Source organism: Ictidomys tridecemlineatus, chromosome 1, assembly GCF_052094955.1.
Source record: "Ictidomys tridecemlineatus isolate mIctTri1 chromosome 1, mIctTri1.hap1, whole genome shotgun sequence".
In the NCBI taxonomy this organism is placed as follows: domain Eukaryota; kingdom Metazoa; phylum Chordata; class Mammalia; order Rodentia; family Sciuridae; genus Ictidomys; species Ictidomys tridecemlineatus.
Genome location: NC_135477.1, coordinates 58,633,218 through 58,657,048, shown reverse-complemented (window position 1 = coordinate 58,657,048; position 23,831 = coordinate 58,633,218). Strand labels below are relative to the sequence as shown.

Sequence of the window (23,831 nt, the reverse complement as noted above, 5' to 3'; positions counted from 1 at the left end):
TATAGGCTTCATGTGGTTTCTAAAGTTTTAACCAAAGTGAATAGAACAATAATAAATTGCTTTCACATTTCTGCCCATAGAATTGTTTATTTAGCATTTTCTGTAAAACAGGAGACCTTCCATCGCATGGAAAGACTGTATTTTGATTGCCTAGGAGATTCGAAATGATTTCTAATCTTGCCACAACTGTCTTCTGCTGTATAAATGAAATCTTTCATTTTCAAAGAGACTGTCAGGATTTTCTGAAGACAGCTCCTTCAGTGCTCTGCAGTGCCCCCCACACCCTTTAAAAATAAAGTGCTTTGCTTTGTATTTTCCAAGAGAACAATGGCATTACTTCTTATATTGGAAGATATGATTTTCAGCAAGTCTTAAAATGCTTATTTGCCAACAGTTTCTTTGTTTCATGAAGTTGCTTGCAGGAATATCTATTTTGATTCACTTTCTAACAAGAGTTGCCAGTTTTGTGGGAAGACCAAGCAGGACAGTAGCTCTCTGAATATGGAGAAAAAATTGAACCTAAAATATGCACACCATTATATTTCTTTGGAGTCATGAGTGTCTGCAACAAAACTCCTTTTCTTTGTTGAAATAGTTCTTTTTGACAGCTAGGCAGACCATATCAAGGGACCTGCCATTTCGTCAGTGTTGAGGGAGGACTGAGTTGAGTTTACCAATCAGCCTTTCTTGACCTTGGCCTTAGCATTTCCAAATTATTTATATTCTCATACACCTGCATTGCCGATCTCTAGACCTGCCATGAGTAGGAAAGAGGCTCAGTTTTTACTGTGGTTGTTTTTTCAATACTGGGGATCAAACCCAGAGCCTTGTACATTCTAGGCAAGTGCTTTACCCCTGAGTTGTACCCTGAACTGTTCTTTTGAAAGGCCACTTGACCAAACTAATTTGCACTCAAGAGTGATCAGAATAAATTCGTATTTCCCCCACTCAGTTTGCTAGATACTTTAATTTTGCTTAGGAATGGATTTATTTATTTATTTATTTTGGAATTTTATTTTTTCCCCCAGAGGTCTTGACTGCCATGTTAAATAACCTGACAAGATTCTCTCTTTAACCAATTAATTCAATAAAGAGATTTTTGTTTTCATACTTACGCTTTAAAGCACAGGAAAGAATCAAGTTTTTAAGCATATTTAAGCTACCAGGAAAGTGACCAACATCGAAACAGAGAAAAATAGTTTAGTCAGTCCATTAATTATGTTCATATGATCAAGTCTGCAAGATGCATTTAATCAATATATTCTTGCCTTGATTAGCCTTATTGAAATACTTGAAACACAGACTTATAATGTGAAATTTAGACATGCTTATAAATGCCAATAGCTTTTATTTAGAATCCACAATAGATGAAAAAGCTCTTACTTAAACAAATTGATTTTGAGAACAAGGATGCAAAAAGAAACATAATTCATTCATTTTGTAATTGTTCCTCCCTACTGTGGACATTGGCCGTTGGCATCTGGTCTTTAACGGTAATCTATGGCTAGATAGAGTCAAGGCCCCAGAGGAATGCTAAGGTGAATTCAAATTGGATAACACTTGAGAATTCCAGTGAAAACAAAGTTGACTGCAATCTAAAACACACTCTTAGACAGACAAAGGAATTGTTATTATAGATTAAATGTATGTCGAAGATAGAGAAGGATTATTGTGTCTGTTTCAGATGTAATTTCATGCCTGAGAATTTACATTGAAGGAAATATGGTCTGGATCCCATTAGCAAAGGCCCTGTTTTGCTGTCAGTTTAATTAAATGGAAACTGCTGGCAAGAGCACTGAGGAGGTTGATAGAAGCAATACTATTTTGTATGTTGGAACAGGAAACTGTTAGGTCTTCCAGTTTGAAAAGGATACAAAAATGAAACCTGTGATTCATTTTTGTTTACAAACTCCCTCCTAGTTTACAATGACCTTAGTGATAAATTAACTGCAATAAGTTATACATAGTGTTCAGGACAATGGCTTGATCCCAAGATATGAAATGCTAATCTCTGATGAAGAAGGTAGAACTTATTTTTATGTGACTTTTCCCCTAAACAATGGATTCTTCAACAAAAGTAATTGTTTCCTTTGGTTTATTTTTCTGCAAGGAGATTGAGAAGAGGGGGGGAGGAATGTTGGTTTACTTTTAAAGTGCGTGTGTGTGTGTGTGTGTGTGTGTGTGTTTATGTGTGTAAGTAAAACAAAAGAAAGAAAAGAGGAAAAAGTAAAATAGAGACCCTGGAACAGTGATTTATCTGTTAAGTGTGTTTGGCATCCTGCCTTTTGGCTGGAATTTTGGAGAGAGAAACATATTTGGTTTACTTTAATGGGCAAAAGCTCTGAACTTCATTTGTAGGGGAAAAAAAGCATGTTTTCTTTTCCCTTTTTCAGTTCAGTTTATTATATCTTGACATTCTGTCTTGTAATTGAATAGTAATTCTGGATTTAGAGTGGAGAAGAAGGAAATTTGAGCCTGTCCTCCTCCTCCTTCTCCTTATGTTTCAGAGAAAAGGACTAGCTGATCTCAAAGTTTTATCTCTTTTCACAACCACCCTTTGAACTGGCACCAAAAATATAGTGATTGTTTAATTTTGCTGAAACTTTGTAGCTGTTTTTGTACCTTGAACTGTACTAAGGGTGGTTGTTATATGTGTGACTATTCTGATAACAGAAAGTCAGTATGTGTTATTAGAAAGAAATTTTCAATTTCAATATAAAAAATTGGTAAGCAGTGAAAGTATTCTATATAATACTGTCATGATGAATACGTGACATTGTGCATTTGGTAAAACCCATAAAACTGTACAACCTAGTACGTGGGCCCTAATGAAAACCCTGGGTAATGTAGCATATTATTTTACCAGTTATAACAAATGTACCACATGAAAATAAGAGGTTATTTTTTTAAATGTTTTGAAAAAGATACCAGCACCCCTGCTCCCCCACAAAGTCAGTGGCATGTAAACCTAAATCCAATTTTTCTCCTTAACTTGATGCAACTATTTTATCAATATTATTAATTGAAAATATTTATTGGATTGTCATCCCCTTGGGAGGTGTGTTGAGGGATTTAATCAATAACAAAGACACAAAAAAATGGGTATGTTATTGCAGATAGGTAAAGGTATTTGACCCATCTAACACTGAGGAGGTTATGTGGAATTGTTTTCTATCTTTCTTTCCACATTTTTTTCTTAATCTTTTTTCATTGTGCTTATGTGTTATAATAAAAGTAATGTGTGCTTATCACTGTAAGACACATACAAAGACACAAAAAAGTTTAATTTTCCCATAATGCCATCAATCTGAAATAACTAGTGTTGATATTATTCCCTATTATTCCCGCTTTTTCCCTGATTTTATATGAGTTATATTTTATTTATTATACACTTTTATATCATGCTTAAAAAATGTGCTCTTTTACACAGTAGATATTAGTCTGTGGTTTTACCTTTATAGATGAACTTCACTGTATTCCATTATGTAGAAGTGAAATAATTTTAAGTTTTCCCTTATTGTTGAGCTTTGGGTTTTTTCCCAGCTTTTGATTATATAAACCTCAGAAACCTATCTTTGAAGTTATATCATTGTTTGTGTTCTTGATTATTTCCTTAGGATAAATTCCTAGAAGTGGAACTTTTGAAGTCAAAGGTCAAAGCAGAATTCTGAGGTCTTTGCTAGTTGTTGGTCAGATTGTAAAGAACATTTTCAGTACAATTAGCATATGGTGTATTCTGAAATTCCCTCGGTGATCAGCACTGCTAAAGCCAATGTAAAATGGTAAATTTGTCATTGAGTTTCAAAAGGAGTTGAGCAAGCTTAGATATAGCCTATCTTGAGCAGCCTTGTACTCTGTGTGGAGAACACAAAGATACTCAGATACCCAGAATTTTGTCTCCAGTCCTCAAACTATGAGGAAGGACAGCCCACCTTCAGGAGAGCTCCTAGGCATTCCCTTTTCCACCTTCCAGAACCTTCCACAGTGTGCTTCAGAGGGCCTATATTTGTATGAAGACTTCCAGAAGAAGAGCTCATCCCTGCCCTATAGAATGTTCTAGCAGCATTTTATGTGTATGTGTAGGGATTGGGTGTTCTGTGCATTCACAGGTAAACGTAGGGCTCCCACATTGGAGAGCCAGCAAAGTAGTAGGTTAGGACATCTCTGAATGTGTTAACCAGAAAGGCTGTTGCAGCCAATGAGCATGGATCTCAGTGATGTCACAATGATGACTTCTAAGGCTCCTGAGTCTTCCTGAAAAAATCAGAACTGGAAGCTTTCATTCCATCTTAGTGGCTTTTCTGAGTGTAACAAAGACAAGGTTAGGAAAATGAAGTTTTAATAAAAACAGGGCTATATTTTTTTTTGCTCTAGATTCCTGAATATCATTATTTTTAGTCACAGTTAAATTAACACACAGACACACACACATGTGCACGCACACTCCAGATGCCAGTGTGAAAAATGCAGGGGGCAAGGGGATGCTTTTAATCTTTGCCATTGATTTTTTTGGTGTATATGGTTTTATCTAAAAAGTGTGGTTTATCAGCCATTGTGGGGCTGGGCTTTAAGTCCAATAAAAAGCTTTGGTTGGTCTTTAGAAAATAAAATGAGATATTCAGACAGCTAGTTTATTTTAATTTCTTTTCTTTTCCACTTCATGACAGTATTTCAAATAATTAGGTTGATTTATGATCACAGATAGTCTTAAGATGTAGGATGCTTTAACAGAGCAGTGCCGGTTTATTGTATCTGGCCTTATCCAATTATAAAATTGAGTTTAGTCATGTAATGATTCTCTAACTAAAATATCAATCATGGTGAATAGACTTTTGCGATGTATATACTGTGAGGTTATTTCGAGCTTCTCTGTTCCAGGCACCCTTACATCTGAATATGCTTACTTGGCTTTCCCCCTTAGCATGTAAGAACACATGAAACTTTGGCTAAATTTAGCCTCCTGAGTCTAATGCACATGCTTGGTGACAGCAAAAAGGGAGGTTTTGATGACGAGCAGGATATGATAGACTAGAGTAATTATTTCCGCAAGAAAATGAGCATCCTACATTATTTGTACAAATAGCACAAAGTGATTATTTGGCTGTGCTATTGTAATGAAACAATAAAGATCATATTTAATTTAAAACAGTATCCCCAGGGTCTTCCTTTTATTCAGAGCATTTTTGGCTACTAAAACAAACTTGATTTGCTGCTACAGTTAACAACAGCATTTTAAAGGAGACAGAGAGAGAGAGAGAGAGAGAGAGAGAGAGAAACAGAGAGAGAGAAAGGGAGAGAGGGAGGGAGAGAGGAAGGGAGGGAGGGGGGGTGTGAATAGCAAATCTTTTCCTCCATTTCCATTAACTCCAGCATTCCAGAAATCACGATAAGGACATGTGGGACAGAAATGTTGAAATGAGTCTCTTTTGAAATAAGTCGTGTATTTCACTATTCTTTCCATATTGTTCACATAACCGTTTATTTACAATAATTTGAGTAATCTCAGAGTTCCTCTTAAAGGCTTTTTTTGGCCTGGATAAAAAGTGCAGCTTTAAGATATTTCTCCTAAAATAAATTTGAGACGGTCTCATTTATAGTCAGCAGTGCCTTGATTACTTGCAGACACACTGGAAATTTACATGCGCTTTTCTCCTTTATAAAACACTGATCTGTTCATATCATTAGTTCCCTCATGACTAGTGCTTGGCTGCTTGCCAAGAGGTCTAAATCTGTAGTTGTAAATCGTGAGTTGAAATAGCAGAAAGTGGATTTGTAACTTAAAAAGTGTAAACAGTTTGGAAAATGAAGTAATTTTGGAGTATGATTGATTGCCTTGTGATTGTACTTTAAATTAGCCTGGGGTCTCAGGGGCAGATATGTGCTCTAACTGCTTATTATACATTTTCAGTTTTCGAAGGAATAATAGCATTGTTGGTAGGCTTTTAAACAATGTATGCATCTCCTGGAGTGACCTTTTAGGAAATGAATAGTTTTATTGTGTGTCCATTACTTTGCCTGAAACAACATTTTTGAGTTATTAATTTGACTTGTTCTATAAATAAAGAATTCAAAATGCAAAGCAGCTGTGCAACCCAGAGCATAGTATATCATGCTTGGGCTTCACAACCACCATTTGAGATGGGTAATCCACAGAACAAATGGTTTCTTCAGTGATAAATTAATAATGTTTCTGGAGCCTACGGTTACCAAAGATTAGCCTCACAGTATTGCAGAAACCAAAAATTATTATTAAAAAGGACAACGGATTAGTTGGCCTTCCAAGGCATTGCAAGTATAGTTGCGCTTTTGCTAAAGGATGTCAATTTCACTGAAGGGCTCAGATAGGTAGGAATAGCACAGTGGGAAGTTTCTGGGCAAAGTGTAGCAGCTATGATAGAGCAGAAAGACTTGGAATTGAAAAACCCCAGGCCAGAGTCTCTGCCTTTGACTTATCAGCTGATTCATCCTAGGCAGAGCACTGAATCTCTAAACCTCTTTTTTCCCCATCAATAAAATGGGTATAAGAATTCCAACTTCATAAAATTGTTTTTGAGATTGTGAAACAAGATGTGAAAGGGTTTTCTAAGTATAAAATGCTCCATATTTCATACATATCCCCTTCATCATTAACCTCATCATTATTACTGTGGATCTTGTGTTATAATACTGGCTTTGGTAACTTTGCTGAGCTATTGGTTTTGTGAACGGCTCATGGATGCATATTTTAGGCAACTGTCTCCTTCAGTAATTCTTTGTTTTCATAGAGAGCCATCTAGAAATAATTTTTGTGTACTAACACTAGAATTCTAGTTTGCTTAATGGAAACAATTTGCCCAACATAGCCCCTTCTTTGTAGTTGTTACGCTTCCTTGTCTAACTCAACATTTCTAGGAGATCATATTTTGTTTCCATATTTAGAGATGGAAATTTTCAGTTCCTTAAGCATTTATTGGAGCTTTTACTACATGTTAGTCACCAAGAATATAGTGATGAAAGGTATGTAGCCTTTGTTTTGCAAATGTCCAAGACTTTAGTTTTCTCAATTATGGAAATGTCTGTATTTGTGTTTTCCAGCAAGGTACAACTATATGTGGCTATTGACCACTGAAATATAGTTAGTGTGACTGAGAAACTGAATTTTTATATATTTAGATTCTTGTTTTCTTTTAATTAATATAACTTTAAATAGCCACATGCAGCTAACAGTTATTGTTTTGGCCATCAACTCCAGAGTAAAGATTTGCTACCACAATTGCTAGATTGGAAGGTGAAGCTGAGTATTTCGTGAACACACAGAAACTAAATCACCCATGTCTCTGTTCTCCTTAATGGAGCACAATGCCAAAACTCAAAAAATTAGTGTGAAGAAGGTCAATGGTGGAAAGAAGAATGGGTTGCTTTTTAGTGTGTATGTTGTTGAAACAGAACTGGCACACACTGATAGGGACAAGGAATAAAACACTTAAAACAATGCCTGAGTCCTGGTGAGCAGGCAAGATGGCGCCCTGATAAAACAGCATGGCAGAATGGGAGGAAGGCCCAACCAAGCAATCTGGAGTATTTTCATTTGGTGAGTGGGAAGCGATTTGGGGGCATCAGTGCCCAGTTGATATACTTGCAGGATAAAGATTGAACTACAGATTAAATAACTTCTTGTCTCATAGGATCGTAAATTAGATAGCACTTCACATTTTCATTTTGAGTTATCTAAATTCAGTTGTAAGGATGGGACAGAGACTTCCAAATGTACAAGGTGTGAAGTACAGCTAACCAAGACTTGGACTTACAGACCATCAAGAGATGCTATATCCAGAGCACTTGGCAGTGATGCGTCTCTGTAAGCCATCGGGTTCCTCAAAGGTCTTTCTTACTTCCTACATTAGTGAGTTTCCTCTGGGAGAGGAAGCAGCTTTTGGCATTATGGAACAGTTATTTAAATACTTGTGGTGAAAAGTCTAATATTAGAGTGGGAAGAGAGGGACTTTAGACATCATGGGATCCGGCCTCCTTATTTTGTTTTTATTTTTTAAATTCCACATTCCTGATGAGCAATGTAGATCTTACAGAGAGAATTTCTCAGGAGTAGACAGGAGAGATGGAGGGAAGGTTGATTTACATCCTATTCTCCATACATAGATGAATGTTATCACTTCCCTCCTTCCCCATCTCTTCAACTGACCCCCCAGTGGAGGTCTTCCCTGTAGTCTTCTCCCTCATAAAGTTCTTCTTTTGCAGAGCTGGGGGGCTCAGTGCCTCCAAACTTGCTTTTCCAGATCCAGGCCCCCAGCAAACAAAGGGCCCTCCCTTTATCCAGGAGCCATGTAGGCATAATTCCTAGGGCCCACAATACTTTAGGGACCCACAAAAAGACTTTTATGCATATTAAAATCAGAAGAAAGTACAATGATTTTTCAAAGAAAATATCATACTATATACTATGTATATATTTGCTGATTGTTGCTAGTTTGTGTCTTTCATTAACTCCTACACTACTACTTGTCCTCTGATTTGTTGAAGTAGGAAGTCAAGACAACTTGCCACAATAATGTCTGTCGAAGTGGCTGGTCATAAAAACTCCAGTACCACATTCATCAGAAGGGCATTCACAGGAAAAGCCACCAATTTTGACATTCTCATCCTCCTTACACTGCATGGCGACAGCCAGCATGATCTCCTTTCTCTTATGCTTATTCTTTCTAGGATGGTATAATTCTCCCTTTTCTTTACACCACCATGGGGGTCTCAATATAAGGTGAAGCATGGGCTCCTTTTGAATGTTGTCGTTAAAATGCATCTGTCTTCCAATCTTTGCTGATCAGGAAGAATTCCTTCATTTCCTGGATCTTGGCCTTTGCATTTTCTGTTGTATCTGAGGATTCAACCTGTAGAGTAGTGGTCCTCCCCCTGAAAGTTTACATAAAAATATGCATTTTGGTGCAGCTGTGCATAAGGGATGGCAGATGGGAAAAGAAGAGCCCTGTGCCCTCCATGGATTTCCCAGCACCTCTGCTAAAGGTCCCCATGAAATACCCGACTCGGTGTATTTATTTGACTTTCTACGAAGGCAACCCTAAAAAGTAATTTTCAATATCTTTCTATGGAAGAAGGGGCCCAGGAGGTGGCAGAGGTGCTTAGAGGCTCATGCAAGTCACAATATGACCATATTTACCTGATCCCACCTTCCCTAGAAGGCAGGGCCCCCCATCAATCACTTTACAGATCAGGAGACTGAAACCCAGAGCCACAAACCCAGTGCTGCTCAGAGTTCCTTTTCGTTGGCTGCTGCTTCGTAGGATGTCACCACAATTTCTTCTTAAAACGATTTATTCCAGGGCCAATTTTTCCCAACCATAATGTAATTGTACTTTAATCAATACAAAATTTCCTGTGGAAGAACTGGGAGGGGTGGAGAGGAGAGAAGCCCAGAGAATGTGAATTGTTGTTTATTTGTCTCTCTTAAACAATGTTTCAGGTTAAACCAGCTGCAAATGAAATGAATTGTATTATAACCATCTTGGAAAAATAGCTGCTGATCTCATAAATTCATGGAGCTTCCTGGTTCCAAAGGCCTCTCTTAAAATAATAAAGTGTTCCTGGGCTCAGAAGATACCTGTCTTCACTTAGAGAGCAGAGAGGGAGTTAAAATTGCAAAACTAGAATGGCCCCTCTCCTGCTTCCTCCCAGGTCAAAGGTTTTGTGCTGACCCTGGACAAAATGGGGAGGCTCATGGCTTCCCAGGATAGTGACTCTGAATCCCCATTGCATATGATGCCTGGACCCCAGTGTCATCACTCAGCTAACAGGTTGCTCATCTGGGGATCTTGGCTCAGCATGCAGCTTCACTCTTAGCCTGCATCAGTGAATTCGCCTTTCTGTCATTAGTCTGTCTTGGTGTATGCTTCTCTAAGAACTTGTAAGCAATGACCCTGAATCATCATCTTTGGACTAACACACAGCTGGGTTCCAGAGTGACCTTGAGCTGGTGCATCATCTCTCTAAGCCTCAGTTTTCTCATCTGTGAAATGGAAGTGGTAAAAGTATCCCTCATTGGATTGCTGTGGTGCTTAAATACACATCAAAGGCTTAGTGCTTGCTGGTCTACAGTATGTTCAATAACAGATACTGTATTCTGGCAGTGTTCAATAACTGAATACTGACTAGTAGCCTGAGAAATTCCATTTGTTGTTGTTGTGAGTTTGGCATTAAGCATTGCGATGCCTGCGGTGTTAATAAACATCAGGAAGTATGTTTGACGTTTTGCAAACTGGTCCACATCTTACCTGTCCTGTGAGATCTGTTTCCATGTGACTTGGACTGCAGTGTTGTCAGAGATGAAGCAAGTTCATCAAGTTTAAGATCTCAAAACCTATAATGTGTATCCCTCAATACGGGTCTCTTAACACCTGTCTGTTACATTATGGTGGGCATACGAGGAGGCATTAAGCAGAACAGAAACACCTGACCTGGGTGTTACTAAATTCCATTATCCTTCTGTCAGATGTCCACAGCAGAAGAGACTTTGGTCCTCACCCGCCTGAATTTATGAAGGGTTTCACTACCTGTCTTTTTATAGAGTCTTGTTCAAAACAAGTGGCATTTTAAACTGCTTTTCTTTTTGCAGGTTTAGAAATCTTATTTAAATCAATGTAATGAGACGCTTTGAACAAAATGTAATCATTCTCACTTCTCCATGTGTTGGAAGAAGCAGTATCACAGTTGGAGAGTTGGGGTTACATTGGCTGGTTATTTTCACACAAACGTGCATCCTGGCTGTGTTCTCCAACTTGTCACAGTGTACCATGTATGTGGGATGTTTTTGTGTCTGCACCAGGTAAATTATACTTAGAAGAGTTAAGAAGCGTGTTATTTCAAGGTGATTTTTGAAAGGGGCAGAAACCTCAGACCAAGGGACTGGTTCTGTCCCTTTGAGAACAACTATTCTCGGTCTCCTGTCAAGAAAGACTGTTCTTGAGTTGTGAAGAAGGCTCCTGTTGAGATGGAAATGTAAGTCTCCCTTAAATTATGAAGGGGTTATAGGTCAAGGGCATCATCATTTTATCCTTTACAACAGGGATGTATTTACAAATTAGTTCTGAATTGTTTTTTCTAAAATATGGGTTTAAAAAATATGTGAGCAAAGATAGAGGAATCTATCTCATGTCTTCTAGCAGAACAAACATGGCCTCTTCATGGTGACTCACAGAGTAACAGGGATACTTACAAAGAGCATTTTAACCCAAGATGCCACATGGGGGGGGAGTTTTATTGGAAAAGTCTCTTCTAGTGACCTGCGTGTGAGAACATTTGTCTCAGCTCGGAAGTTCCGCTCCACTAGAGGAGTGTGAGAGGTTCTGTGTCCTCCAGAAAGGACAGCTCAGAGGCTCCTGCTTTTGTTCTCCAATTGCACACAAGAGGATAAGATTTTATTTCCAGATCTCAAACATGAACACAGTTATAATAAGAAAGAACCACCCAAGGTGGCAAATTATATTGCTTATTAAGTTAGAAGCTGGCCCTTTAGACAGAAAGAGCAAAGGTAACTTTAAATACTCGGACTGTTGGGTTGAGGATGTGGCTCAGTGGTAGAACCCTTGCCTAGCATGCGTGAGGCCCCGGGTTCAATCCACAGCACCAAAACCAACCAAATAAACCATATGCAGATGACAATGAATAAGGAGACTGATTGGAAGGTGGAGGGACATGGTAGATCTCAGAGCATCTTTCCTGGCTGCCTAAGACCATGTATTGAGGCTCCTTCCTACACTGCCCATGCGTGTCTCTGACTGAATCCCTGGAATAACTCCTGTTGAAAGTCCTCTGAGTTTCAAGATTTGTGACTGGAGAAAGAAATGGTGTTTTGGGGTGTCCCACTTGGCTTGAAATAAGGACCTGAAAGCTTAACAGTCAATAAAAAGAAAGGTGGGGAAAATGAATGCTAATTTTTGGAAAGCTCAGAGCTCAGTCTCTTGGTCCCAGCCCTTTCTTTCCTTCTCCATTTAAGAAAAGAAGAATGGCAATGGCTTTGCCTTACAAGGATGAGAGAGAAGGCTGATTTTCTTAAGTCAGAGAAAGAGACAAACATGGAATTTTTATAACATGTAATATTTGCTGGTATTTAAGTACACTTTGGAGGTATCTTGGCTGGTGTTCAGAGACTGTTGAAATCATCTTGATTGTGAAGAGTCGCTAAATGGAGCTGTTAAATTGTGCTTTACGAATTACATTTAGCTACAAAGTATCAGTTCAGCCTCAGCCTTGTGAATGATCACACCTATTATCTACATGTTCTCTGTCCACATCTCACCTGAGGGAGAAAATCAAATTGGGTTTGAATTTCAGTTGAGGCAAAATATATTAGTAATATCCTTCATCATTAAAAGAGACCTGAGCTGCTTACATGCGCTGGATATGAAGTGCTTGCCCCACGGAAGATGTAGCAAGCCAAGTGCCAGAAATAAGAATGAAAAAGGATGCATTTAAATTGTAGGCGACACAATTGATGGATCCAGCCTCGTTCTGCATGAACCTGGTCATAGTCAGATGGCAGTTTTTTAAAAAAATCCCTTTTGTTCTAACTATTGCAGTAACCACAGTTTTCAAAATTTCAAACTCAAAGATGAATTTTTTTGAAGCCCCTTTTTTTTTTCCCTCAAAGCTACACATAAAGCACTGAGCTCTGTGGTATGTGTGGCATTTTAATTCATCATCCTATGGGCCCTGTCATTCCCTTTAGAGCCACCAATGTTCCCATCACCTGGAAACTACTTTACTCTCTTCTCTCTCAATGGTCTATAAGCCAGAGCTTCTTGAAGGCAGGCCCTGCTACGTTTACCAGTGTGGACCCACAGCTGAACGCAGTGTGCAGCCCTGAGTGGGAACGAAGTCTGTTATATGAACAACTGAAGAATAAGACATTATTCTCGTATGTCTAGTTAATTAGATTTGCATTGCCTTCCTGGGATCCTGACTTCAAATGCTGGCTGAAATGGCCTCATTCTCCTGGAAGAGACCTGATCAGGACAGTGACCATGATCTCACTCATGCTGTTGGGGGAGGCAGGAGGACCTCTGTCAATTAGACAGAAGGAAGACCATGAAGACCCGGGTCAGGATCCAGCTCTCCTCTGTCCTCCACTCTGTGCCTTCAGGATGTAATGGAAACCCTACCCAGTGGCATGGCCCCTGAGGTCCCCTATTGCCTCAGGGAGTGCCATGGACTGCAGCCACAGCATTTTAATCCCAGCCTTCTCACTGGACCCCGCCACTTACAGTAATGGGGTCTGGAGGCGCTCTGCTCTACTTTGAGACAGCAGCAGCCAACAGACACAGGTTCTTGGCTCAGATCTCTTCTGAGTGACTGTTGGGAAATCATTAATCTCTTTTTGGCATTAGTTTTTCTGTCTGAAAAATGGAGCTAGTGGTAGTAACCTCCTATAGCATGGTCCTCCTTCTCTCTCATCCTGACAGATATTGGGTGTCTAGTGAATGCTGGTATTTTCCTTTGCCTTGGGAGTTTTTATGTGTCTTTCAAAATTCAGCTTGAGTTTATCTTCACAATGAAGAGAAAGGACCAAGATTCTGCCACTTTCGTTTGACTTTTTTCAGGACACTTACTTGTCTATTTGTTCAAATGTCCATCCTCTCTGCTAGGCTATACATCCTTGAAGGGGTCCGTCTTGGGTCTTGGGTCTTACTCTGTGGTCTGAGTAGTCACTGGATGATGGGCCAGTTTGACCTTGAATGCTGTTTGTTTGATGATACACAGATTGCAGTTTTCTGAGCTCGGTGTATGGGATAAGAAGTGGTTGGTGGGCGTTCATCCCAGGACCCAAAGGGAAAACAATAGAAATAACACCACAGGCTTCACTAAACCTGAAAAGTGCTACCAAAGAGGTCAAAGGTACACAGTTCTGCTAGCGAAGGGTCTTTATGCAATGGTTATCTCTATTTGAAATTATTGATCCACAGAAGGCAAAACAAGTTTTCCTTAGGGGATTGTTTTAAATATGAGACTGAAAGGGTTCTTGAAACTAGAAGTTTGCATATCATTAGTAAAATCACAAGGATTCTCAAAGCCATGTCTGTTGGAAGGTCTGTATGAGTTAACTGGGAATATGGTGAATCAGCCAGACTGCTTCTCAGAGATTTGGATCCATGCAGAATGCAGCTGGAATGTAAAGAGAATGGTGTGAGATTTAGTGCCAGATGACCTGTTCGCAGGGTGACCTTGGGCAAGTCATTTATTGGGTTGCAATAAAACTTTATTTATAGAAACCAATGAGCTTTCTGTGTCCTCAGTGTTAAAAATGGGCAGCATTCTTGACAGATCTCAAGGGAGATTCTGGAAGGATTAAGTAAATCTAAGCACGTGAGGGGGCTTTATAGATTCTGAAGTGTTTAATAGATGAGTAATGATACTACACATAGTAAACTATTTGTAATTATAAACTGTTAAGCAGAGTGTGTTTGGAGGGAAGGGTGTGGAAGGAGTCGGGCAGTTGATGCAGTCAACATAGTTGGTACGTATTTTGTCCCCAAAATGTGATGAGAGAAATACTAGCTAGTGGAGGTAAGGCATGAAGGACAAAGGGTAGGGGGTCAGGATCAGGGAGGGGAAGGAGAGGATTTCATAGTCAAGTTCAGAAAGGGCAGCAATTCATCTCCTATAGATTAAAATGTCTATTAGCATGTTAAAGTTTCCAAGAACTCCATCTGTGTGACCTTTGGTGAAACTCAGTGCTTTCCCTACTGTGATACCCTTCTTCCACATGATGCTTGGAAACATGGTCCCCACTCCCACCAGGAGCTTTAAGTATTCTTGACACATTTTGGTGAAGAGCCTGCAAAGTAAGTATAACCCAGGATACCTCCTGAGTGGTTAGTATGCCACACCTAACTAGTTTTCATTTTTTAACCCAGGTATCTTCTTAGGAAGTCATCTTTTTGGTCATTTTACAGATTGGAAATCCAAGACTCTCTAAGGTGGTCTTTCCCCATATGACACAGTTGGTAGTTGGCCAACACTAGGCCCCGGCCCTCTGTCATTCACATGTGCTACCTTCTGCACATGCCTGGGCTGTGTGACTCATGCCGTTCCATCTGTCAATGCAATTGATTTTCGTGCTCATCATTATACTGGTACTTATGTGTAGCTAGACCATGGAAGGCAATGTTGTGGACTGTGTGATTTTTAAACGTACAGCCTACTTTAATGGATTTCACCCTATGACCAAGAAAAATGGGTAATTTCTGATTTTAGCTTCAGCACTTCCTGTGGCCCTCTTCCAGGTAGTTCTGGCCTCCTTTTTCATTAAATTCATGATTAACACATCTTACTATAGGATCTTAAAGACACTGCAGTTGCTTCAAACTGGTGTTTGGTTTCTCATTTCACCTTGCTTCCCAAAACTGAAATTCACCATCTGTTCTGATTAGGTGCGTTGGAAACAACTGGGAGTTTTTTTGTCATGAAGTATCCAGAGACCCAGATCAGACATCCTTCTTCACAGCAGGATGGGGACCCAAGATTCTCTATTTAAAACAGGCTCCTCTGTGATTCTGATGCTAATGGTGCACAGAACACAAGTCCTCTCTCGGTTTTTGTTGAGCCTCTGAGGTGGGGACATCCACTGAGTTACCACTTGCGAGATGGGAACCATAGAGGAGTATTAGTCAAGATGGAGGCATGGAAGAGATTTCCTCTTGGAGCGTTCAACCGATAGGACATTGACTAAGGGAAGACTTAGAGGGTTAGGGTGAAGAGATCTAAGGACAGCAGCTGAGGCAAGAGGGGCCTCATGAGGTCAGGAAGCAGGTGGAGGAGATGGTGCTACCTGGTGCAGACCCGTATCCTGGAGGAACTGTCCTAGGGTGTGCCATGACCTGGGGAGCTGTCAGCAAGTTGGAAAGAGATAACTTGTAACACAACTTCTTTCTTCCCACATCTCATCTCCTGCTGGGTATGTTGTTGGCTGAACTAAGCAGAAGCCAGGCTGTGAAGGAGCCCAGTGACTTAAACTTCAGAGGTCACAGAGCACGGTAAAGAAAATAGATAACAGATCAGGGGATACTATGAGGAAAGGAGAACACCAAAGGGTGAATATCAAGAAAAAGAGAACGACATAAATTGAAAGTCTATCACATGCTTCAGTTGTTTATAGGGCTTTAGGGATTCAGACCCTCTAAAGATCTACCTCCTGCCCTTCAAAGAACCCATCGCCTACAAAGAAAAGTCCCAACATGAATTAAAAAGTACAGTCGGGTGTTAGCAGAGTAGCTGTATCTTAGGAATTCAGCTGATGCCAATGATCCAAATAGCAGCTTTCTGGAAGCAAAAATATAATCTCTAGAGCAAGAACCAGCCAAATCAGAGAGTAAACATCTTAAATTTGTGGGTCATGATGTGTCTGTCACAGCTACACAACTGTGTGGTCGGAGTACAAAAGTAGTCATTGATAATATGTAAATGAATGAGCATGGCTATGTTGCAATAAAACTTTATTGATAGAAACCAGCAACAGGCCAGAGTTGGCTCATAGTTTGCAAACCTTGTGAGTGTAAACCTTCTTCCCAGAAATATAAACAACACCCAGGGAACTCATGGTATAAAATCACAAAATTATGACTGGAATTAATATATTAGTCACCAGCAATTTGTTCATTGTGTCTTTTATGAGAAAAGAGGAGTGAGTAGATATGGATATTAGAGATTGAGTCAAGGAGGACATTTGTAGTGGAACTCATTTTCAGAGGATGATGGGAAATGTGAATAAATAGACTCATCCTCCTCCTGTCTTACACCAGCTTATTCAGTACTGACACTGTACAAAAAGGAAGTAAAACAGAGCATATCCATATCGTCCGCTTTCAATGATGTTCTTCCACAGTGCCCTGTGAGAGCACATTAGAAGGTGCTGGAGTTTTTATATGACTGCATAGCCGTGAGATTGAAGAGTGGTTTCGGTTTCCAGTAGGTTTTATAAGTATCTCCTTCAGATGTTAAACTAATTTTAGTATTGCACACACCAGAAAAAAAAAAGAAAGAAAGAAAGAAAGAAAATACCCCTTCTGAAAGACTGATGTTCTCCTGGCATCATGACAGAAAGCAGAGCAGATGGTTTGTGGAAATGGCACCAGGTGAACTTGCAGCTAGTTAGCCCAGAAGAAAAGGTATAACCCAGAAGAGAGAACTCCAGCCAGCTTTTATAGTGGGAAGCTTTTTGGCTTTGTTTTTTTGTTATATCATTCATCAAAAACAAAAGGTACCAAGCAGGATCTCTACTAAAATAGTAACACACTTTCTCCATCTCTTGGCCTTTGTTGGAGTCTTAGGTATCAAATTCCACTCGAGTCTCTTTTCCTCCTGTTTTGGTTTCTTCTCCAGATTCTGTTTCTTCTCCTATTGTGCTTCTGATTTTTTTTTTTTATTAGAATCTAAAACGGAAAGGCCCCTTGGGGACCATGCTCTGTGTCCAGAACAGCCCCATTTATCCTAGGTTGTTCTCAAATTTCTTTTCTGGTGGAATCTTCTTAAGCTTCTCTGTCCAATATGGTACCCACCAGTCACATGGTGGGTAAGTGCTTGCAGTGTGGCTTGCCCAAATCAACAGATGCTATCAATGTCTAATGCCAGATTTTTTAAATAGTATGTAAAGATAATATAAGCTATATCATTAACAATTCTTTTTGGTGGTCACATGTTGAAATGATATTTTGATCAATCCCCAGTACTGAAAAAAAAAAAACAAAAGGAATAATATTTTAGATATTTGAGGCCAAATAAAATAGATAATAATATTCATTTCACCTGTTTTCTTTTTACCTTTTTAATATTAATTACATACGTGACTCACATTACATTTTATTGAATAGTGCTGCTCTAAAAGATTTTGGGGAAAAAAACTATATATTCCTTTGCCAAATTTTAAGTAGACATCTAAAATGTTTTTTAACTATGACTTTGAGTAAGTTTTTGTTAAATAGTATAAAATGTTAAACATGCTAGAGAATAAAATAAGGTGGTGATTAACTATAATTAGAAGAAGCTTTATATATATTTTGATAAGATTTTACATGTTAAAATTTGTAGTTAATAAAGCATAGCAGTTCGAAATAAATTATGTAAAATTGTTATCCTTGGGTTTATCCAATTTATGTCAAAAAAATCTGGTTGCCTTGCAAATCATTATAGCTACATTTTGAGGGATCAGCATCATTAACTTTACTACTTGGCTTTTCTGAATTCAGGGTAGACAAGCCTTTGTGGGTTTTTGTTGTTGTTGTTGTTTGTTTGTTTTGTATAACAGGGATAGAACCCAGGGGCACTTAACAACTGAGCTACATTCCCAGCCCTTTTTATTTTATTTTTTAAATGTTAAGACAGGGCCTCACTAAGTTGCTTTAGAGCCTCACTAAATTGCTGAGGCTGACTTTGAACTCATGATCCTCCTGGCTCAGCCTCCCAAGCCACTGGGATTAGCTGCATCACCATGCCAGGCCAAGCCTTTGTTTTAACTGAAATATAGGCAAGAAGGGAAAAATCAAGAATATTTGGTTTGAGGTGTCTTGATATATACATAAAGGAAGCTTCTCCAAAACCGGTATTTTGATTTGACTCCTTATTGGTCATAATAAGACTAGGGATGGGTGGTGGGTAAAGGTGTTGACTGTACTGGATGCTGGCTCCTTCTTGGGTAAATGAATGGAGGTGTGAGATAGAAGTTGAGGATCTACCCCATCTGTATGTAGTTTCCCCTCAGCAAGCCTCCTGAGCCCTCAGTAGGGATTCTCCAATTCAAATACAGATTTAAGATGAGGCCCAAAGGACTTAAAATCAGCACACTACAGGGACACAGCCATATCCATGTTTATAGCAGCACAATTCACAATAGCTAAACTGTGGAGCCAACCTAGATGCCCTTCAGTGGATGAATGGATAAAAAAAAATGTGGCATAAATACACAATGGAATTTTACTCTGCAATAAAAGAGAGTGAAATCATGGCATTTGCAGGTAAATGGGTGGAATTAGAGAAGATAATGCTAAGGGAAGTTAATCAATCCCCAAAAAACAAAAGCCAAATGTTTTCTCTGATGTAAGGAGGCTGATTCATAGTGGGGTAGGGAGGGGGAGCAGGGGAGGATTAGATGAACTCTAGGTAGGGCAGAGGGGTGGGAGGGGAAGGGAGGGGGCAGGGGGTTAGAAAAGATGGTGGAATGTGATGGACATCATTATACAGAGTACATGTATGAAGACACGAATTGGTGTGAATATACTTTCTATACAACCAGAAAAATAAAAATAAAAATAAAAGCCTGATTAAAACTAATTTTTTTTTTTTAAAGATGAGACACTGACAGAATAAAAAGCCTTTGCCCTTCCTTCTGTGCTGAGTCACTCCAGGATCCCTATGATAAGATGCAAGAAAGCAAAGCAGTCATCCAACTCTCTTGTTGCCTTAGGGCATGAGCTTCCAGAAGTTGGTTCAGCTTTGTGGACAGGGCTCAGAGCTTGGGGGTAAAATTCAGAATCTCCAGTGATAGAGAGAGAGGTCTCATAAAATGGAAGGACTGCCCAAGTTCCTGACCCTTCATCTAAGAAGGTTTGCCAACCCATGCCTCCGGGGCTGGTGGGCAGATATCTTTCTCCAGAGTCATTCTGTCTTGTAGGAAGAGTGGTGGATCCAGAGCCTGGGGGGAAATCGTGATGAAAGGGTCAGATGTTTGTTGTGACACTGTCTGTAGGCAGTTACATTTGCTAATACTCTCAAAGGTCTAGGAAAGATACCAAGAAATTAGAACACTGATTCCGTGTCCTCCAGGAGTTTATACTCTTAGCATATAACCCTTGCCAGTGTATTCCTCTTCTTTGGTTGTATAATGTATACATAACATTTTTAAGTATACAATTCAGTGGCATTAAGTGCATTCCCAATATTGTGTAACTGTCACTCTTATCTGTTTACAGAACTTTTCATCACACCAAACAGAAACTCTGAACCCATTAAGCAAGAATTCTCTATTCCTTCCAGTACCCCTCTACCACCCACCCAACCAACACCTGGCAACCTCTAGTCTTCTTTCAATCTCCATGAGTCAGCCTGTTTTAAATACCTCATAGAAGTAGGTTCATACAATATTTGCCCTTTTGTCTTTGCCATATTTCATTTACCATGATATTTTCAAGGTTCATCTATATTGTATCATATATCAAAGCTTTATTATTTTTAGTGGCTGAATAGTATTCCATTGTATGGATATACCACATTTATCTGTTCATCTGTTGAAGGACACTTAGGTTTTTTTCCACTTTTTGACAATTGTGATAATGCTCCTGTCAACATTGGTGTGGAAGTATACAAGTATTTGTTCTCAGATCCTTTGGGTTTATGTCTAGGAATGGTATTACTGATTTATATAGTAATTCTAGATTTAACTTTTTAAGGGACTGACAGACTTTTTTGCTATGGCTGCACTATTTCACATTTGAACCAGCAGTGAGAGAGGATCCCAATTTCTCCACATCCTCACCAGCACTTGGTATTTTTGTTTTTGTTTCATAATAGCTATCTAAGAGGGTATGAAGTGGTTTCTCATTGTAGTTTTGATTCGCATTTTTCTAATGATTAATCATGTTGTCCATTTTTAACATGCCACTTGTACATATTCTTTAGAGAAATACCTATTTAAGTCCTCCATCATTTTTAAATGGATCATTTATCTGTTGCTGAGTTGTAGGTCCTCATTATAGATTCTGTATATGAATCCCTTATCAGGTATGTGATTTGCAGATTTTCTCCCATTTTGTGTCTGTCTGTCTACTTTCTTGAAAGTATTCTTTGGTACAAAAAAATAATAATTTTTATGAAGCCCAATTATCTATTTTTCTTGTTACCTGCATTTTTATTGTCATTGGGAAATCCAAGGTCACAAAAATGTTTACCAAGGGTTTCTTCCAAGAATTTTAGTTTTAGCTCTTAAATTTGGGTTTTTGATCAAGTTTTAGTTGATTTCTATGTATGATTTGAGAGAAGGGTCTAATAGTATTCTCTTGCCTGAGGATATTTAATCTTCTTACTACCACTTATTGAAAAATCTGCCCTTTCCTCATTGAATGATCTGGGCACCCAGATCATTGACTGTGGCCATTAGGGTTTATTTCTGGACTCTTCTTTCCCATTAGTATATACATCCATCCAGATGCCAACCCCATAACCTCTTGATACTGTAACTTCATGGGAAGTTTTGAAATCCAGAATTGCAAGTCCTCCAGTGTTTTTCTTTATTCAAGATTGTTTTCAGTGGCCCCTCAAAAATGCATATTGATTTGGCAGATGTTCTCTTCTTTTTAAAAACTGCATTTGAAAATGCAGAAAGCCAGAGGAAGAAATAGAATTATAGGTAATATCACACCCTAGAGTCAGCCACTGTCTTATTTTTAAATATTAAACAAGGCAATATGGGATACCTCTTCACACCCGGTAATATAGCTATCAAAAACCACAAATAAGCCAGGCACAGTGGCCATCCCTCTAATCTCAGCAGCTTGGGAGGCTGAGGCAGGAGGATAGTGAGTTCAAAGCCAGCCTCAGCAAAAATGAGACACTAAGCAACTCGGTGAGACCCTGTGTCTAAATAAAATACAGAATAAGGCTGGGGATGTGGCTCAGTGGTCAAGTGCCCCTGAATTCAATCCCTAGTACCTTCTCCACCAAAAAAAGACAAATAATCAAAAGTGCTGTTGAGGATGTGGAGGTATTGGAACTCTCATACACTAACAGTGGAAATGTAAAATGGTGTAGTCACCTCAGAAAATAGTAGTATCGGGGCTGGGGATGTGGCTCAAGCGGTAGCGCGCTCGCCTGGCATGCGTGTGGCCCGGGTTCGATCCTCAGCACCACATACCAACAAAGATGTTGTGTCCGCCGAGAACTAAAAAAAATAAATATTAAAAATTCTCTCTCTCTCTCTCTCTCTCTCTCTCTCTCTCTCTCTCTCCTCTCTAACTCTCTCTTTAAAAAAAAAAAAGAAAGAAAGAAAATAGTAGTATGGCAGTTCCTCAAAAAGGTAAATCTAGAATTACCATACCACCCAACAGTTCTACTCTTAAGTGTATTCACAAGAGTAAAGACAGATATCCACGCAAAAATATTTGCACAAATGGTGATAGCAGTACTATTCAAAACAAGATAAATAAAATATGATTTATGCATACAATGGAATATTATTCAGCCATAAAAAAGAATGGAGTTTTGATGTGTGCTACAACATGGATGGACCTTGAAAACATGATGTCAAGTGAATGAAGCCAGCCACAAAATACCATATAAATGTACAATTTCGTTTACAATAAATGTCCAGAATAGGAAATCTATAGAGATTGAAAGAAAATTGCTGGTTATTTAAGATTGGTGAGAGCAAGAGAGTTCAGGATTTCTTTTTGGGTAATGAAAATATTCTAAATTTGATTGTTTTGAGGGATGCACAACACAAATAAGCTAAAATCTTGTACACTTAAAATGAATGAATTGTATCTTCAGTAAAGCAATTAACAAAACACACAAGTCTGGGCTTATTTCATACCTTCCCCTTTTTTAATACCTTTATTTTATTTATTTATTTTTATGTGGTGCTGAGGATCCAACCCAGGACCTCGCATGTGCTAGGTGAGCGCTGTATTGCTGAGCCACAACCCCAGCCCATACCTTCTCTTAAAAAAAAAAAAAATCTTAATGTAACAGAAACTTCTTTGCAGGATCTGAAATGTTATTTAGCTTCATTATTTTTCATGGCTGTACAATTTTAATACCAGTAGAATATCATTATATACACACACACACACATACACACACACACATATGGACACAGGTGTATGTGTATACATATCTGTGTATGAAATGCCTTTGAAGTGCTAGGCATTAGATCATCAATATTAGTCACTCCCACATGGGTATTTGGTTCTCTCTATGCAGTTTTTTTCCCCTGATATAAATTATGTTGGCAATTATTAGATTTAGCCTAATTAGTGTTGACTATTTGTGAAATGATCATGTCCATGAAAGTCATGACAAATAGTGATTTGTCATTTTGTTAATGCACAAATTTGTATCCCACATGCTGAGAGACTGATGTGTGGAAGTTAATCATTTAGCTATTGATCTGTCCAGTACTGCACCTTAATTAGGTTTATTCATGAGTTGGGGTTCAGGAGAGTATCTCAAATGTCAAGGGTTTGTGCAGCTGCTGCACTAACAGAATTGCGATTCTTTACAATGACGGCAGATGTAAAATACAACTTGAAAAATAAAAAGCCATGTAGATAATCCCTGGGGAAAGATTCCAGAAGTTGTTTTAATTTTTAAGGCCCGTTCTGCTAATGATGGTTCAGTTTATTCCTCTTATAACAACTTAGTCATGGTAACCATAGGGGCTGATGGAGTCTTAGTGGCATTTCCTAGTAAGCCAGGACAGGGCTGAGTTTAATGGAATTCAAATCCAAAAATCTGGTAGAATATTTATATAATACATAAATTAATCTCTGAGGAAACTTTTCATTTGACTTTGGAGCATGAAAAAATTTTGTCTAGGCCCTGGCTCCCTGATGTCCCATGGATTTCTTATATTTTCTTCTTGGGATACTCAAATTCATTTATACTAAAAATGAATGACTGGTTATAGCTTAAAGGTTAAATCTTGTAAAGAGGAGGAAGCTAAGGTAGTTCAGGACCCTACAATTATACCTCGTGTGTGGTCACAGATCTACCTACAAATACATCAGTCAGATCATGAGGTCTCACCAGTAGGTGTTTTTATGGCATAATCCCTGTCTTGTGTG

The 23,831-nt window shown here is 38.8% G+C and overlaps 1 protein-coding gene and 1 pseudogene across 4 annotated transcripts in view; one reads left to right on the top strand and one right to left on the bottom strand.

Annotated features, from left to right (window-relative positions):
• The window catches only part of Arid5b (AT-rich interaction domain 5B), a 180,190-nt gene that overhangs the window by 58,182 nt on the left and 98,177 nt on the right, over positions 1-23,831 (top strand). The window lies entirely within an intron of this gene.
• LOC120885853 (ubiquitin-ribosomal protein eS31 fusion protein pseudogene) lies at positions 8,493-8,930 on the bottom strand (annotated as a pseudogene).